The 19,024-nt window shown below is 41.2% G+C and overlaps 1 protein-coding gene across 4 annotated transcripts in view; it reads right to left on the reverse strand.

The window, feature by feature from the left end:
* LOC115195826 (disks large-associated protein 1) overlaps window positions 1-19,024 on the reverse strand; it is a 315,115-nt gene that overhangs the window by 206,517 nt on the left and 89,574 nt on the right. For 3 of the 4 annotated variants that reach the window (XM_029756117.1, XM_029756118.1, XM_029756119.1), the window contains exon 2: window positions 18,795-18,876. The gene's annotated coding sequence lies outside the window, so the exon portion shown is untranslated. The remainder of the gene's footprint in view (window positions 1-18,794; window positions 18,877-19,024) is intronic. The other variant, XM_029756116.1, reaches the window with a different exon arrangement.

Genomic DNA, 19,024 nt, shown 5'->3' on the forward strand with positions numbered 1-19,024 from the left:
CATTCTCATAACAACGCGGCCGCTGAAAACTCGTACGTAGGGTCCGATCTTCTTGTTTGCGCATCAGACACCAACACCACCCGCTGGTGGGGGGGTCCCGAGGCACAAAGGGGGGGAATAGTAGCCCAGACCCATGATGAGCCTCATCGAGGCCGGTGGGGGGGTCAAGACTACGGACAACACCGTACGAGGCCGCCAGAGCATAAATCAAATCTAGTTGTAAACTCTCCTATGAGAACAGTGAGGAGCAGACAGGCCCCTAGACGGGGATTATCTTAGAACACATCTAAGATAGTACTGAGGTGTACCACACTGGTCGTAAAGGAAGTCCAGTGGACTTGTCCACCTCCAAAACAAATGGCATCAATAATCATTCTTTGCCATGTGTAGGTTCAACTACCATACAACTAGTAAAATGCTCCAATCATGTGTTCCGGTAGATAATATTTCAGAATAAATCGGTAGGATAACTGGTCCCCTTGAGTACCAGTACCAATACTAGCAACAGTCAGTCCAGCAACAATCAGTAAGAAGGTTAGCGATTTAACCAATCAAATTACCATTGACAACAGCGACATAGGAGTCACTCAGAGTGCAAAACGTGGAGGGGAATCTCCAGTGCACTCTTCCAATGGTTAACACACATGCCACTAATAAATAGGACCGTCCATTCAGGAGGAAAATTATTAGAAGTCATGAACCATGATCACACCACGTATGACTGGTCCAATACTTAAAGAGTACTTCCGTCGTGAGGTTAGCTCCTCCGTGGATAACATAGCTATGAAATAGACTTCATACCTATCGCCACTACAAAAGTGGAAGAAACAGTGACTTGTAGAAAAACTACTACAGACTCCCTTGACACCAATTCTGACTGACCTCCAGGCATTGACCTGAAAATTACCTGACTACGTCAGACTCATTCTGAACAAGTTGTAATCTGCCCGGATACTTGGTTTTCTTCCCTTGACATGTGCGCTTGTGTAAGCAGAAGCGCACATGCACAACGGAACATCCAATTAGGATTTATGCTAGGACCACTTAAGGGCCCAAGCAATATACCAGCCTTAGTAAAGTTGAACATTTACTTCTAGGCCTTTAACTCTACAACACTCACCAGTTTTCTTCCCAGAAGTCCGTAGGTCATACCTGTAGACTGCCCAAAACTAGTGCATTACAGCTGTAGACTTATCATATAGTTATCAACTTAGGATAGCGCCTAAGCAACACACCAAGTAGGAAAACCCTAGATATGGCATTAGAGACAATGCCATGATAATCATTTTGCCAGAACATTGGACGTATATAGAATACAGTCCAATTAGATGATTTTTCTTTTTTTTGTGTGAGAACTATATTTTGTATATTTTTGTTTTGTTTATGCTTTCATTCCTTTTCGGTTCAGTTCCTTTGACACATAGGAAGTGATAGAGCCATAAACAAAGTCCCCATACAACCATCACTTAGTGCCACAACGCCGCTCATTGGGGAATGAATGTAATCATATATATTTCATGAGTGTGTGTGCGTTGTTAACATCTGCCTAAGTTACTGCCCAGATCTTCCAGTCTGGACGACGGGTCCGGAACGGCGACCCCAAATCCGGACACCCACAACCTATCCTTGTGGCGGCATGCCCGCTGTCAGAGAGACTACCAAGGTAAACCACCAGAGGGGGGGACCGCAACGGCGATCAACAACCAGGACATCCCCTGGCCCTCCCTGGGGTACTTTACAGCTTCCAGGGAACCTACCAAGGTACGCCACTAGAGGAGACCGCATCGGCGATCACCAACCGGACCTCAACTGCCCATCCTTGTGGTGGACGGCTCCGCTTTCAGAGAGCCTACCAAGTTCAACCACCAGAGAGGACTGCAACGATGATCTACCAATGGGACATCACGTGGTCATGATTTTATGTTGATTTGTAACTTGCAGGATAAACAAGATCCAAACCACCAGGGGGGGTATGTCATGACGTTGGCCTCTTTGGGTACAGGAAGGACAGTTGACCCCCTCCCCTTTGTACCATCACCCAACCTACCTTCCCCCCCAACCCAGGGTTGTAAAAATTCTAAGAGGAGAATCTACTACAACATGTTTCATAGAGAGACAAAGGAAATTCTTCCAACTCATAGAATTGGAGAACCTAGCGACAGGTGTGTTCTGGAGAAGATATGGAAGATTGATGAAGACTCCAGCTACGAACTGATCCGCTTGGTACAATTTTGTGATACTCAGAAGAGACAATATAGCCATATTACCCTAAAACGGTCTACATGATAGCCTCAGCGATGAGACTGAATCCACATGGGTGTATACAATGTATTATTAAGGATAAAGCTATTTGTAATACATTGAGATGCTATGTACTGATGTTAATGTGATAGAATTATATTTCTGTAACCAAGTCTAGCTCAGTCATAGGCACGCCCCCAGGGACACATACAGGACCAGGCGTCATTTGACAAGCCTGTTCTCTGGGTACTATAAAAGACCCCCTGATTTACATTTCTACAGACCAGGCCTACACTCCATTGCGAGTTGGCTCATAGGTTTGACCATCCAAGTACTCTACTGAAAGTGAACTATACCACGTGGTTAACTTTTACTATCGAGACCGACAGAATAAGAACAAGTCTTTGATATTAATTAATAGTCTGCAGCTAAGTAAATTATATCATCGAACGCGAAGACCAACCACATCCATTCTATGACGACATTCATGAATGTCGCTCTGAACGATCCATTCTAACCGAGAGAGAGAACGCTGACAAACTCTCCATCAGAACAAAACTCTCCAACAAGAATCCCGACGACACATGAGCGTAAATATATATTGATACTGCAATTGTTCCCGAATGAGTGAGCCTTCAATTGTCAATTGTTAATATTAATGAACTCTGTGTAACTTCTCAGCTTACCGTTTTATGACCCATTGTCTAACAGACCAGCCATGCTTGTTAGCCAGTAGGGCACATTACTATGCCAATCCTTGGTGACGATAATTACTGTTTGTATGGTTTCTGTTAATTACTTAGTGTAGTAAATAAATGATTTTAAGACAATTGATGTATGGATGATTTTAGTAAAGACTGGGTTCGTGCAGATAACCAAGAATTACAACTTTCATGATGAGACTGAAACAACATACGGGTTAAGATTGACTGCTATCAATGTAAAATATTACTAAGTATTTTAAGAGTTTATTCAGAGGATAACAGCTCTATAAACGTTCTTCTGTGGTGCCCCGACTTTCTAGTTAATTACATTTACATGATTAGCTTAATCAGGTAATATCAATTACAGAGAAATAATTTTATAAGTTAGCATGTCATATCACTTAATCCGGCATAGCCAAAGACACGACATCTGCCTAGACGGCAGTTGACGGCAGTCGCCTCTTCACTGTTGACGTTGAGACGGGAAATTTCTAAGTGACCCCAAACTTTTGACCGGTACTGCATGTATGTATGTATGTATGTATGTATGTATGTATGTATGTATGTATGTATGTATGTATGTATGTATGTATGTATGTATGTATGTACAGTTGAAGTCAGAAGTTTACATACACTTAGGTTGGAGTCATTCAAACTCATTTTTCAACCACTCCACAAATTTCTTGTTAACAAACTATAGTTTTGGCAAGTCGGTTAGGACATCTACTTTGTGCATGACACAAGTCATTTTTCCAACAATTGTTTACAGACAGATTATTTAACTTATAATTCACTGTATCACAATTCCAGTGGGTTAGAAGTTGACATACAAAAAGTTGACTGTGCCTTTAAACAGCTTGGAAAATTCCAGAAAATTATGTCATGGCTTTAGAAGCTTCTGATAGGCTAATTGACATCATTTGAGTCAATTGGAGGTGTACCTGTGGATGTATTTCAAGGCCTACCTTCAAACTCAGTGCCTCTTTGCTTGACATCATGGGAAAATCAAAAGAAATCAGCCAAGACCTAAGAAACAAAATTGTAGACCTCCACAAGTCTGGTTCATCCTTGGGAGCAATTTCCAAATGCCTGAAGGTACCATGTTCATCTGTACAAACAATAGTATGCAAGTATAAACACCATGGAACCACGCAGCCGTCATACTGCTCAGAAAGGAGATGCGTTCTGTCTCCTAGAGATGAACGTACTTTGGTGCGACAAGTGCAAATCAATCCCAGAACAACAGCAAAGGACCTTGTGAAGATGCTGGAGGAAACAGGTACAAAAGTATCTATATCCAGAGTAAAACGAGTCCTATATCGACATAACCTGAAAGGCCGCTCAGCAAGGAAGAAGCCACAGCTCCAAAATGGCCATAAAAAATCCAGACTACGGTTTGAAACTGCACACTGGGACAAAGATCGTACTTTTTGGAGAAATGTTCTCTGGTCTGATGAAACAAAAATAGAACTGTTGGCCATAATGATCATTGTTATGTTTGGAGGAAAAAGGGGGATGCTTCCAAGCTGAAGAACACCATCCCAACCTTGAAGTTGGAAGAATTATTTGTGTCATGCACAAAGTAGATGTCCTAACCGACTTGCCAAAACTATAGTTAGTTAACAAGAAATTTGTGGAGGGGTTGAAAAAAGAGTTTTAATGACTCCAACCTAAGTTTATGTAAACTTCCGACTTCAACTGTAAACTTCAAATGCAAACTTCAAATGTATAAATATATATATATACATATATATGTATATATATATATGTATAAGTATATATATATATATATATATATATATATATATATATATATATATATATATATATATATATATATATATATATATATATACACATGCATATATATACACACATACTAGACCTAATATGCATTCGTGGAGAGAAGCAGGCTTTCTCAAAGCTAATTGCTGAATGTAAAATAGGACTAGGCCAAATGAACTGTCGGGGAAAGTTGCGGAGAGAGAGGGGGAGGGTTACATGTTTGTTTTTTTAAATGCTCTGGGAGGGCCAGGTAAATATATATTTTCCTCAGGGGAGGGCCATCCATTTTCATTTCAAAGAGGTCGGATTACCTCCAGGTATCCCTCAATATAAATAACGATCACTCCCTTAGGCGAACCACAGTATTAGATTTGTGTCAACGAGGAAATGGCAGAGCGATTTCTGCATAGTGCATCTTTAATGAATGCATCAAGGGCAGCTTCTGGATGCTCCTCCTTACACACATTAGACTAACTTTAAAAAAAATATATTTAACCTTCAGTTAACTAGGCAAGTCAGTTAAGAACAAATTCTTATTTACAATGACAGCCTAGAAACATTAGGTTAACTGCCTTGTTCACGGGCAAAACAACAGATTTTTACCTTGTCAGCTCGGGGATTCGATCGAGCAACCTTTCGGTTACTGGCCCCACAGCTCTAACCACTAGGCTGCCTACCGCCCAAACTTCAACATAGGAATCAAAACATTTTGTATGATCTCTTATACTGTACACTCTTTTAGGCCCAGCCTTTGGAACTTTGGCTTTTCTGGATATAGCCACAATATTATGGTCAATACATCAAATTGGTGTGGATACAGCTTTAGAACAAAGTTCTGCAGTGTTAGTAAAAGTTTGATCAATACACGTGGGTGACATAGGTCCTGTACTGTTTGTAAATACCCTGGTAGGTTGATTGATAACCTGAATCAGATTACAGGCACTGGTTACAGTAAGAAGCTTCTTGTCCAGGGCTTTGGGCCCTGGACAAAAGCAGCACAGTATCTAGGGAATAGGATGCCATTTGGGACACAGACATAGTCTATAGGCCTGTAGGCCAGTTGTACACGCATTATTACATGCCTTACTACTAGCTACTTGTTCAGTATCAATGACAAACAGCATGTCAGAAAAGCTGTTCTGAGATAAGCATGACGGGTGATCGACCATATCTCCAGCACATGGTTACTGGTGTGTGTAATGTCCAGCTGGCTGTCCAATCACTGACCTCAGTCTCTCCTCTCCTCTTTTCTATTCTTCCCCAACCCGTCAACTGCTCTGCTCTGTCTGTTCTGGGCTACATCCTAAATGTCACCATGTTCGCTATATAGTACACTACTTCAAAAGTAGTGCACTAAATATGGAATAGGGTGCAATTTGGGATGCTGCCCTGCTGTGCTCCCAATTGCCAAGCAGCCAAAATTTGCTCCATCAGATCACGCACAATTACGGTCCACTCCCTAATCTGTACCAACACACTTGGCAGCTGCCGTTTGATGTCGCAGCAGCAGTGTTTTACACAGAACCACATCAAGATCTCCTCAGAAGGATACCTGTGTTATTGTGTTCCGCTCTTTCTTTTCTCTCTCTCGCAAACTTGTTCTCTATCTCTCAAACTAGTTCCCTCCCTACCTCCCTCCAAACCTCTGATACACTCTATTGGCTTACAGTCTGTTTTCCGGCGCATTACGACTTCTCAAATGACCCTTTAACTCAAGTCAGCATGATGATACTTTTTCAAATGGGAAAGCTGTAAAGGCTGCAAATCCAGTGATGTGACTTAACTTTAACATTCATCTAAAGACTGTTATATTTCTAATTAACTAACTATGTTTATTTGTTACCCAATTCAACTAATCATGTAACAATTAACTCATTGGGATCTGGGGCACCACGAGAGCAGTTCTTTAAAGAGTTACCATCTCCCGAACTAAACTCAAAGGTCTTTACCTATCACATATATGAACAGTCAACTTATTAATCATAACTTCGTATCATATCACCATTCTGAACAGTCTAACCTCCTTGCATCTGCAAAAACCCGAGCCTTACTTATAATTCAGTACTACACAAATTGTTTTAATTATTTATTTACTAGCTAATTAAATGGGAACACAGGATAAACACACAGAGTGTCTGCACCGGTTATTGATGGGAGACGTAATACGCTGAAAACAGGTCCCTAGCGGAATGACAACAACATGGATGTTTGTTAAATAAGAGACGGAGAGAGAGAAAGAGACACTTAACATTGCCACATTCAGAAACTACTCTCACCTACAATAACCATATACTTTGCACATGAACCGCTGCCCGCTTTGAGCAGAAATCATGAATGTATTTATGTGAAATGCCTGGGATCTCTCGGTGAACGGGGCCGCCTTGGAAATGGGGTTGGGCCTTTTCGTGGCATGCTTGTAAGGCTCTGATTGTCTGAAATGGTTCCAACAACTCTTCTACTGTTGTCCTTCTTTGTAGTTGCCCGGTTTCTGGTGACTTGTCGTGCAGTCCTGAACAGAACTACAGAATTGATTTCCCTTCCATTCGCTCTTGAAGATGCTTCTTTGAAGATAGGCTTGCCAGCCGTATCGATGGTTCCCCAGTGGGGTGATGAGCGTAGCGTAATACGATGGTTTGAGCAGAGCAACAGGATGGTCCTACTTAACCCTTGTGTAGTCTTAACATTCTGTATACTCCCCTTGTCCTAAGGGTAAAAAATTACCCGCCTTCACTAAACCCATAAAATAAAGCAGCTAAATTGAATTTTAAACCCCAAATCTATTTTGCATGAAGAAACAACCTGTCATTCATCACAAACTTTGTGAATATCTGGGTTTTCCTTCTTCACAATGCAGAAAGACTGCATTTAATCAGTCAACACCACTCGTTTTTATTACAACTCACCAGTCATAATTGTTTGCTTTACTGAAGTAGAGGTTTATTATTATTATTGCTAAAGGTACTGCATAGGTGTAAACATACATTTTTTTTAACAAGAAAAAGCACTTTTATAGCCTAAGAAAGTAGCAGAAATGTGCAGAAAGTAGTTTTGAATGCATTTTATTGAAGGGAAACAATAAGAGTCTTGAACGTTTTTGGCAACATAGTGATACAGTGAGGGAAAAAAAGTATTTGATCCCCTGCTGATTTTGTACGTGTGCCCACTGACGAAGAAATGATCAGTCTACAATTTTAATGGTAGGTTTATTTGAACAGTGAGAGACAGAATAACAACCAAAAAATCCAGAAAAACGCATGTCAAAAATGTTATAAAATTATTTGCATTTTAATGAAGGAAATAAGTATTTGACCCCTCTGCAAAACATGACTTAGTACTTGGTGACAAAACCCTTGTTGGCAATCACAGAGGTCAGACGTTTCTTGTAGTTGGCCACCAGGTTTGCACACATCTCAGGAGGGATTTTGTCCCACTCCTCTTTGCAGATCTTCTCCAAGTCATTAAGGTTTCAAGGCTGACGTTTGGCAACTCGAACCTTCAGCTCCCTCCACAGATTTTCTATGGGATTAAGGTCTGGAGACTGGCTAGGCCACTCCAGGACCTTAATGTGCTTCTTCTTGAGCCACTCCTTTATTGCCTTGGCCGTGTGTTTTGGGTCATTGTCATGCTGGAATACCCATCCACGACCCATTTTCAATGCCCTGGCTGAGGGAAGGAAGTTCTCACCCAAGATTTGACGGTACATGGCCCCGGCAATCGTCCCTTTGATGCGGTGAAGTTGTCCTGTCCCCTTAGCAGAAAAACACCCCCAAAGCATAATGTTTCCACCTCTATGTTTGACGGTGGGGATGGTATTCTTGGGGTCATAGGCAGCATTCCTCCTCCTCCAAACACGGCGAGTTGAGTTGATGCCAAAGATCTCCATTTTGGTCTTATCTGACCACAACACTTTCACCCAATTGTCCTCTGAATCATTCAGATGTTCATTGGCAAACTTCAGACGGGCATGTATATGTGCTTTCTTGAGCAGGGGGACCTTGCGGGCGCTGCAGGATTTCAGTCCTTCACGGCGTAGTGTGTTACCAATTGTTTTCTTGGTGACTATGGTCCCAGCTGCCTTCAGATCATTGACAAGATCCTCCCGTGTAGTTCTGGGCTGATTCCTCACCGTTCTCATGATCATTGCAACTCCACGAGGTGAGATCTTGCCCCAGGCCGAGAGAGATTGACAGTTCTTTTGTGTTTCTTCCATTTGCGAATAATCACACCAACTGTTGTCACCTCACTAAACTGCTTGGCGATGGTCTTGTAGCCCATTCCAGCCTTGTGTAGGTCTACAATCTTGTCCCTGACATCCTTGGAGAGCTCTTTGGTCTTGGCCATGGTGGAGAGTTTGGAATCTGATTGATTGATTGCTTCTGTGGACAAGTGTCTTTTATACAGGTAACAAACTGAGATTAGGAGCACTCCCTTTAAGAGTTTGCTCCTAATCTCAGCTCATTACCTGTATAAAAGACACCTGGGAGCCAGAAATCTTTCTGATTGAGAGGGGGTCAAATACTTATTTCCCTCATAAAAATGCAAATCAATTTATAACATTTTTGACATGCGTTTTTCTGGATTTCTTTGTTGTTATTCTGTCTCTCACTGTTCAAATAAACCTACCATTAAAATTATAGACTGATAATTTCCTTGTCAGTGGGCAAACGTACAAAATCAGCAGGGGATGAAATACTTTTTTCCCTCACTGTATATTCTTATATACTGTACAATTAGAAATTCAACTACAAAATACTAGTCTTCTCCCATTTTTTTAACCATTGCCTCCACCCACAAGGTGTATAAACAACAACAATAAATAAGAATAAAATAAGATAAAAGATACAAAACAAAAACATGAAGAACTTAAATCAATCAACTCTAATTAGCACATGTAGGACAGTATGCAAGTCTGTGTTCATGGACTTTGCAGATGTATTTCTCACATGTGGAGCACATAGTATTTGTTTTACAGTTCTTCTTTGGGGGGCAGAATTGGCATCTCCTCCTCTTGCCTGCCCCAGCTGCAGCCTCAGGTGGATCAGGACATGATTCAGCCCCCTGAACAGCTTTCACAGGTGCTGCAGAGGCTGCTGTGCAGGGGAGGCACTCCCTTCTTTGAATGTGTGGGGTTACAAGTGCCTTTCCAAGCTGCTCCAGGAACACCCTCCTCTTGTTCCGCTTATCAGGCATCCAGGTAGGGTTGCTCTTGTTCCATATCATGAAGGCATTGTATGAGGACACATCAATGATGTTATGGAAGATGCCCAGGGGCCAGCGGGCTGTCATCCTTCTGCAGCTGTAAGTTCCAATCACATTGCCCAGGTTGTCCATGCCTCCTTTGTTGTGGTTGTAGTCCAGAATGATGGCTGGCTTCCTGTCCTCACAATCACTGATCTCAGCCTTTTTGTGCAGTGTGCTCAGGAGGACCACATTCTTATTCCTCTTTGGGAGGTAAGAAACCAGAGTGGTGGTGGGGGTGAAGGCAAACTTTGATGAGAAGGCCTCTCTCCTCCTTGTTGTGAGGAGTACAGTGGGGAGCTCATGCTTGTTCTTTCTAACTGTGGCAACCATGGTGATCTTCCTCTTCAGGAGCTGCTGGCTGAGTTCATAAGAAGCGAAGAAATTGTCACACGTGACATTGTGCCCCCTCAGTTCATCTGTCACATTAAGCACAACCCGCATCCCCTGGTTCTTCTCCGGGCCTCCACTGGTCGGCTTCCCTGTGTAGACTTGCATCTTCCAAGCGTAGCTGGATTGTGCATCACAGGCCACCCATATCTTGATGCCATACTTTGCTGGCTTGCTGGGCATATACTACCGGAAAGGACAGCGACCTTTTGACAAAAGAGATTACTATCAGTAATTATTATCAGTGTCACAAAAAACTAATACATATAAATGATATTACAGCAATATATCATACAATTAACAGTGAAAATCACTTACATTACATATATGAAAATAGAAATGTACCTCTGAATGGAACCAGTTGCTCATCCACTGTTACCTCAGGCCCAGGGTTGTAGAGGTATGACAAACGCTCCACCCACTTCTCCCAGACCTCTGCTATGGCCGCCAGTTTGTATTTCACATGTCTTGCAGGTCTTGACTCACGGTTATCAAATCGTAGAATTCTTGAGAAAGTGTGAAAGACTTTCAGTGGCATCGTGGCACGGAAATTGCCCTTCCACTCTGCATCCCAGAGACTACATGTAGCCTCGCCTCGGGACCTATACACACCTGCTAAGATTAGCAGTCCTATGTAGGCACGCAGGTCAATCTCATCCATCCTTTTCCAGTTGTCTCCATATTTACGGAAACCCTCCATATTTTTCATCTGGTGGATAATTTTTTCAATGGCTGGTGTGATGAACATGTAGAATGTTGAGGTGATGTCCTGGTCATGGGCAACTGCATGTCTTGTGGGCCCTGGGGTCATCCTTATGACATTTTGTGCTGCCATCCTGCCCTGGTTGTCATATGGTGACAAGTACCTTGTTATTTTGCTGTTCTTTGACAAAAATGTATCTTTCAGCTTGGGGGATGTCTGCCCCATCTTCTTCTTCAGATACCTCCTCTTCTAAATCATTCTTCTCTTGTTCCTCCTGGACATCTGAAAGAAAATCAGGTCTACGAGCTGTTGGGCACTGAAATGTGCACTCATGGCTTCGGCAAAGAGATAACTGGGGGGACTGTCATCTGCAGCACCTTTATAGCCTCTGACTGCATTCCCCATTAGTAAACAATGCTTTCTTCAAGAAATGTTTATTTTGTCTGAAATTGTTTTTATTTTGTCTGTGAATTTGAGTCATGTGTGGGGTCGTGGAGGGGAGATGCTGCAGATGCACAAGACAATTTTAGCTTTGTCTGAGTTCAATCAGTAGCGAACATAATCTCAATTTCGCATTGGGTGTGTGTGTGTGTGCGTCTGTGGTTTTTGTGGTGTGTAAAATATTTTCTAACTGCCGGGTCAAAAATGACCCTAAGACAATCTTTGTACCCTGGTGGTGTATAGCTTTCATGGAAATATGAACAAAGGCAATGTTTCACTTTTTCTAATGTTGGGGTCACTCAAGGAAAAGTCACAAAATGTAAAGTTGAAAAAATATAATTTAGGGGGTTCTCTCTGCTGTTAAACATAGTGGTGGGTCATTTTTCACCCTTAACCTGTTTGGGCTAAGGGGCAGTATTGAGAATTTTTTGAAAAAATATGTGCCCATTTTTAACTGCCTATTACACCAACTCAGAAGCTAGAATATGCATATTATTGTTCAGGTTTGGATAGAAAACACCCTAAAGTTTCTAAAACTGTTTGAATGGTGTCTGTGAGTATAACAGAACTCATTTGGCAGGCAAAACCCTGAGACAGATTCGGACAGGAAGTGGATACCTGATGTGTTGAATTGACTTTAAGCCTATACCATTGAAAAACAAAGGGGCTGAGGAATGTTTTGGCACTTCCTATTGCTTCCACAAGATGTCCCCAGCCTTTACAAAGTGTTTTGAGTCTTCTACTCTGAGATCTGACCGAAGAAGAGGCTTGGAACGGTGATGGCCCATTAGACACCTGGCGCACGAGTTCATGTTGGGTACTCTCATTCCGAAACGTTTTAAAAGAGAACCCAATGGTCCGCCTTGAATTTGATTCATGTTCTGGTTAAAAAAGGCCCTAATGATTTATGCGATACAACGTTTGACATGTTTGAACGAACGTAAATATTTTTTTTCCGTTCGTGAAGTGAAGTCCGGCTGGCTTAGGTCATGTGCTAACAACACAGAGCTTTTTGGACATAAATGACGAGCTTTTTTGAACAAAACTACATTCGTTATGGACCTGGGATTCCTGGAAGTGACATCTGATGAAGACAATCAAAAGGTAATGGATTATTTACATAGTATTTTCGATTTTAGATCTCTCCAACATGGCGGTTAGTCTGTATCGCAAAGCGTATTTTTCTGGGCGCAGTGCTCAGATTATTGCAAAGTGCGATTTCCCAGTAAGGTTAATTTTAAATCTGGCAAGTCGATTGCGTTCAAGAGATGTAAATCTATAATTCTTTGAATGACAATATAATATTTTACCAATGTTTTCTAATATTAATTAATTATTTTGTTGTGATGACTTGACTGCCGGTATTGGAGGGAAACAATTTCCTGAACATCAACGCCATAGTAAAACGCTGTTTTTAGATATAAATATGAACTTGATAGAACTAAAAATGCATGCATTGTCTAACATAATGTCCTAGGAGTGTCATCTGATGGAGATTGTTAAAGGTTAGTGCATAATTTTAGCTGATTTTATGGTTTTGGTGACGCCTGTCTTTGAATCGACAATACATTACACACAGCTATTGTCAATGTACTCTCCTAACATAACCTAACTTTATGCTTTCCCCGTAAAACCTTTTTGAAATCGGACAACGTGGTTAGATTAAGGAGATGTTTATCTTTCAAAGGGTGTAAGTTAGTTGTATGTTTGAGAAATTTGAATTTTGACATTTATTAGGTTTCAAATTTGCCGCTCTTGAAATGCACCTGCTGTTGATAGGGTGCGCCACGGGTGGCACGCTAACGTCCCACATAGCCCCAAGAAGTTTAAGACAACACAAGGGTTAAATTCGCCTTCAAAGATACTTTCTTTAGATCAGCTCAGCAGCTGTACCAGTGATTGTCCGGGAGGTGATTTTATCGTCTCCACCTCGTGTTGAGATTCAAAGTTCAAACCATTTTAAACGCGCTGCTGCTGCTTCACACTTTTCTTGCATAATGTGTTTTTTTCTTAACCCATCATTTATACCTTTTGCTCGAAATGGGCGGCTCAGCAGGCTGGCACGCTCCCTGACCTCACTCCGGGGCGGTGATTATTCACTGTGCAAAGTCATGGAAAACAATTATCTCTTATAACTTCTCAAATCACATCCCTCTCTTAACAAAAACAATTGAATCATTTTTCATATTACATGCACAACGCATCGTATGGAAACTTCATATATGCAGTGGGTATACTTTCTAAGTTACAGTATTTACTTTATACATTTTTTAATGACGTCACAAAATTACAAACAAAATGACATTAGTGTTCTATAGATAACTTCTAACCATTCCCCACATTCTATGTTAGAAATATTGTTCCAGAATTTGCTTTTGAACGTGTTAGAGTTTCAGCGGGAAAAGGTCTGTTGAGACAAAGCACATTCCTTTGTTGAATTTGGAGAGCGCAGGCTTGGATCTTCTCCGTTGATTTACAACAGGATGTGAGTTGTTAATCCCCACTAGTTATTTCCTTCCCCCTCTGCAGGTGAGAGGGGGTCTGATTGGAGTTATGATTGGAGCACGCACGCACACACACACATGCACGCACGCACACACACACACACACACACACGCTGGAGTAGGGCAGGGAGTTTATGTCATCCACTCACAGTAATTACCTAGACTACTAACGTGTTCATGTTCTTAATGCAGTGGAACATATCACTTTTAAAGGAGTGATATGTAGAACTCGCTCCACCATTTCATGGTTGCTAAAATTCAAATAGTTTGCCTAATTTCAGTTAATGTAACAAAACAAGCAATGTACAGTGCATTCGGAAAGTTCTCAGACCCCCTGACTTTTTCCACATTTTGTTACATTACAGCCTTATTCTAAAATTGATTAAACAAATGTTTTTCCTCATCAATCTACACAATACCCCAGTTTTTTTTTTAAATGTTTGCAAATCTATTAAAAATAAAAAACAGAAATACCTTATTTATATAAGAATATTTATATCAGACCCTTTGCTATGACACTCGAAATTGAGCTGAGGTAATTCTGTTTCCATTTATCATCCTTGAGAAGTTTCTACAACTTGATTGGAGTCCACCTGTGGTAAATTCAATTGATTGGACATTATTTGGAAAGGCACACACCTGTCTATATAAGGTCCCACAGTTGACAGAGCATGTCAGAGCAAAAACCAAGCCATGAGGTCGAAGGAATTGTCCGTAGAGCTCCAAGACAGGATTTTGTCAAGGCACAGATCTATGGAAGCGTCCCCAAAATGTATTGAAGGTCCCCAAGAACACAGTCGCTCCATCAATCTTAAATACATCAATCTTAAAGACTTTTCCTAGAGCTGGCTGCTCGGCCAAACTGAGCAATCGGAGAGAAGGGCCTTGGTCAGTGAGGTGACCAAGAACCCGATGGTCACTCTGACTGTGCTCCAGAGTTCCTCTGTGGAGATGGGAGAAAATTCCAGAAGGACAACCATCTCTGCAGCACTCCAACAAATCAGGCTTTTATGGTAGAGTGGCCAGACGGAATCCACTCCCCAGCAAAAGGCACATGACAGCCTGCTTGTAGTTTGCCAAAAGGCACCTAAAGGACTCTCAGACCATGAGAAACAAGATTCTCTGGACTGATGAACCCAAGACTGAATTTTTGTGGGCAGAACTGAAAACCTGACTCAGTTACATCAGCTCTCTCAGGAGGAATGGGCCAAAATTCACCCAACTTATTGTGGGAAGCTTGTGGAATTCTACCCTCTTGGGGATCTTATCCCGGTAATGGGATTCATTGTCAAGTGACCATGGCGGGAAATTCAAAACTGCAAGAATCTAATAATTTCAATTTCTCAAACAATCAACTATTTCTCACCATTTGAAAGATAAAAATCTCCTAAATCCAACCACATTGTCCGATTTCAAAGAGGCTTTACGGCGAAAGCATAAAGTTAGGTTATGTTAGGAGAGTACATTGAAAATAGCTGTGTGTAATGTTTTGTCAATTCAAAGACAGGCGTCAACAAAAACAGATAACCAGCTAAAATTATGCACTAACCTTTGACAATCTTCCTCAGATGACACTCCTAGGACATTATGTTACACAATACATGCATTTTTTGTTCCATCAAGTTCATATTTACATCCAAAAACAGCATTTTACAGTAGCGGTGAAATTCAGATTTTTTTCTTCTCTGAAATGCTTCCGGTGAACAACGTTACAATTTACAAAATTACTATTCGAAAACATTGGTAAATTATAATATTGTCATTCAAATAATTATAGTTTAACATTTCGTAAATGCTACTGTCTTGCCAGATTTCAAAATAACTTTACTGGGAAATCACAAGTTGCAATAAACCGGGTGCTGTGCTAAGAACAATAGGCTAGGCTATATAGGTTAGCATCATCTTATAACCATGTAATATCAATAATACTATTGTCAATAATAAACTTGCCATAACTTTAGAAGTATGCTTGGAATCATTGTCCATTTGGAAGACCCATTTGTGACCAAGCTTTAACTTCATGACTGATGTCTTGAGATGTTGCTACAATATATCCACATAATTTTCCTGACTCATGATGCCATCTATTTTATGAAGTACACCAGTACCTCCTGCAACAAAGCACCCCCCCCCAACATGATGCTGCCACCCCTGTGCTTCACGGTTGGGATGGTGTTCTTCGGCTTGCAAGCATCCCCCTTTTTCCTCCAAACATAACGATGGTCACTATGGCTTCAACAGTTCTATTTTTGTTTCATCAGACCAGAAGACATTTCTCCAAAAAGTACGATCTTTGTCCGAGTGTGCATTTCAAAACCATAGTCTGGCTTTTTATGGCAGTTTTGGAGCAGTGGCTTCTTCCTTGCTGAGCGGCCTTTCAGGTTATGTCGATATAGGACTCGTTTTACTCTGTATAGAGATACTTTTGTACCTGTTTCCACCAGCATCTTCACAAGGTCCTTTGCTGTTGTTCTGGGATTGATTTGCACTTTTCGCACCAAACTACGTTCATCTCTAGGAGACAGAACGCGTCTCCTTCCTGAGCGGTATGATGGCTGCGTGGTCCCATAGTGTTTATACTTGCATACAATTGTTTGTACAGATGAACATGGTACCTTCAGGCGTTTGAAAATTGCTCCCAAGGATGAATCAGACTTGTGGAGGGCTACAATTTTGTTTTTGAGGCCTTGGCTGATTTCTTTTGATTTTCCCATGATGTTAAGCAAAGAGGCACTGAGTTTGAAGGTAGGCTTTGAAATACATCCACAGGTACACCTCCGATTGACTCAAATTATGTCAATTAGCCAATCAGAAGCTTCTAAAGCCGTGACATAATTTTCTGGAAATTTCCAAGCTGTTTAAAGGCACAGTCTACTTAGTGTATGTAAACTTCTGACCCACTGGAATTGTGATACAGTGAATTATAAGTGAAATAATCTGTCTGTAAACAATTGTTGGAAAAATGACTTGTGTCATGCACAAAGTAGATGTCTGAACCGCCTACACAGAACACAGCCCTTATTTTAAGGGTTTCTAAAATCCCTATGTGAAAAATGAATGATGGAAAAAAGATTGGAAACATTATCCTGTTTGACCGCTAGGTTTTATGGGTATTATGACACCTCCACTGTGAGGCTCTATATTTGTACTTAAGCCAAATTCATTTGAATTGTATTCATATTATAATTTTCTGAAATCTTCATCTGTTCCGAATTGTCACACATATTCCAACTTTTAACATCACTCAAATTGACGGACTCATGATCGGACTAAAGATTCTTCAGAATATATTTTTTTTCTCCAGTACTTTGTCCGGCGAAATGCATCCAAACACAATTTGCACTACATCCAACACTTTACCAGAATCTACCAGCTACACAGTACACAGCAGTAACTCTCCTCTACTGCAGAGTCCTGTTGCTAGCCTAATGTTTAATCTGGCGGTGTTGCAAATGGCACCCTATTCCCTTAGTAGTGCACTACTTGGTCTGCTCTAGCCTGGTCAAAAGTCATACAATATAAATTTAATGTGGTGCCATTTGGGATGCAACCAGAGGTATGTTCTGGTGGCAGCTGTGTCCCTACTTTACCATACTCTACCTCTCTGAACTCACTAAACTCTCCAGCTAGCTACCTAAAAGCTGTTTTAAGCCTCACAGCCAACCCCATAGGATTACAGCTGTATCATGCATTCCAATTCAGACACTCACACAGTGCTTGAAGTGGACTGAAATAGATGCTCATTTTGGGTGTCTGTACAAATGTTATTTTGGTGCCAGTGCTCATCATATTTTTAAGCCATTATTCTATAAAAGGTACCAGTACTCAAGCAGTATAATATATGAGGTAAAGGTACTCTGTGTGTACTGGCCCAATTCAAGCACTACAGTACGGCCTCGGAAGTTCCACACACCAATACTACAACACACAGAATGGAGCATTTTCTCTCTTCTCAATCTTCTGCAGCATAGCCAGAGTTGGTTTGAATATGGCTGGCAGAGAGTAAACAAGTTCAGCACTTTTTATCTCCTAACAAACACGTTTCCTTCCTTCTTTGGAGTATAAACTCTTATAATCTCAGGGCCAACATCTGGTGTGCCACCAAATATCATTAAATGTTCTGAACCGTGTAGGAAAAAAAAGTCATGGCTACTGGAGAGCTGCTGAGGCGACAGACACAAAGAGCACATAGCTGATTCAGCCCCAATCTTACTCTTTCCCCCAGTCTCTTTCCCATCCCTCTCTCCATCTCCATCTCTGCTTCCCACTCCATGTCTGACGTCTTCTATCCTTCATTATCCTCCCCCTCTCTCTTCTCTTCCTCCATCTTTCCCTCTCTGTCCGGTCTGACAGACACCCACACTCCAATGTGTTCCTGTCCATGCGTGTCATGACTGGGGTTACAGCAAGGTTGTTGCCGTCTAATGCAATGTTCTGTCAGAAATGTCAAAGTTCAATGAAAAGAACTTGTGTATTGGTCTGAATAATGATGACAGTCGGGGCCAGCCTTGACAGACCTGATCATGGCAAACATACCAACGGCATCCTACTGTGACACTTTCACAATTTTGAAAGTTCTATATCTTGAAATCTTGATTGCTGACGTGCAAAACATTTTGGGACTGTATCAACAGTGTCTCTTATGCTATAAAGTATCGGAACTGCAACCCAACCTTCAGATCAGAATGTGCATCTGTTCTCTTGCTTGCAAAAATGTGCCCTGGGAACGTTTTCATCATGAGGTTGGGTTGCAGTATAGTTATAAAACAGATTAATAAATTAACTCACCCACTTTATTGTATCCTCTTCCACATAATGTCTCGCCAGTCCTTAAATCCAAGCCCGTTGTCCTCCATGCAAGCGAGCAGGTCTTTAATAAAAACAGAACAGGAGAGAGAGAAAAACAATGTTGAGAGAACATTAAAAAAATAGAAGAACAAATAAATAACAGTTTTGTTTTAAGGCAATTACACTGCTCAAGGAATACGAAAATAAGAGACTTCACATTCAAACCAGAA

Source organism: Salmo trutta, chromosome 6 (assembly GCF_901001165.1).
Source record: "Salmo trutta chromosome 6, fSalTru1.1, whole genome shotgun sequence".
NCBI lineage: Eukaryota > Metazoa > Chordata > Actinopteri > Salmoniformes > Salmonidae > Salmo > Salmo trutta.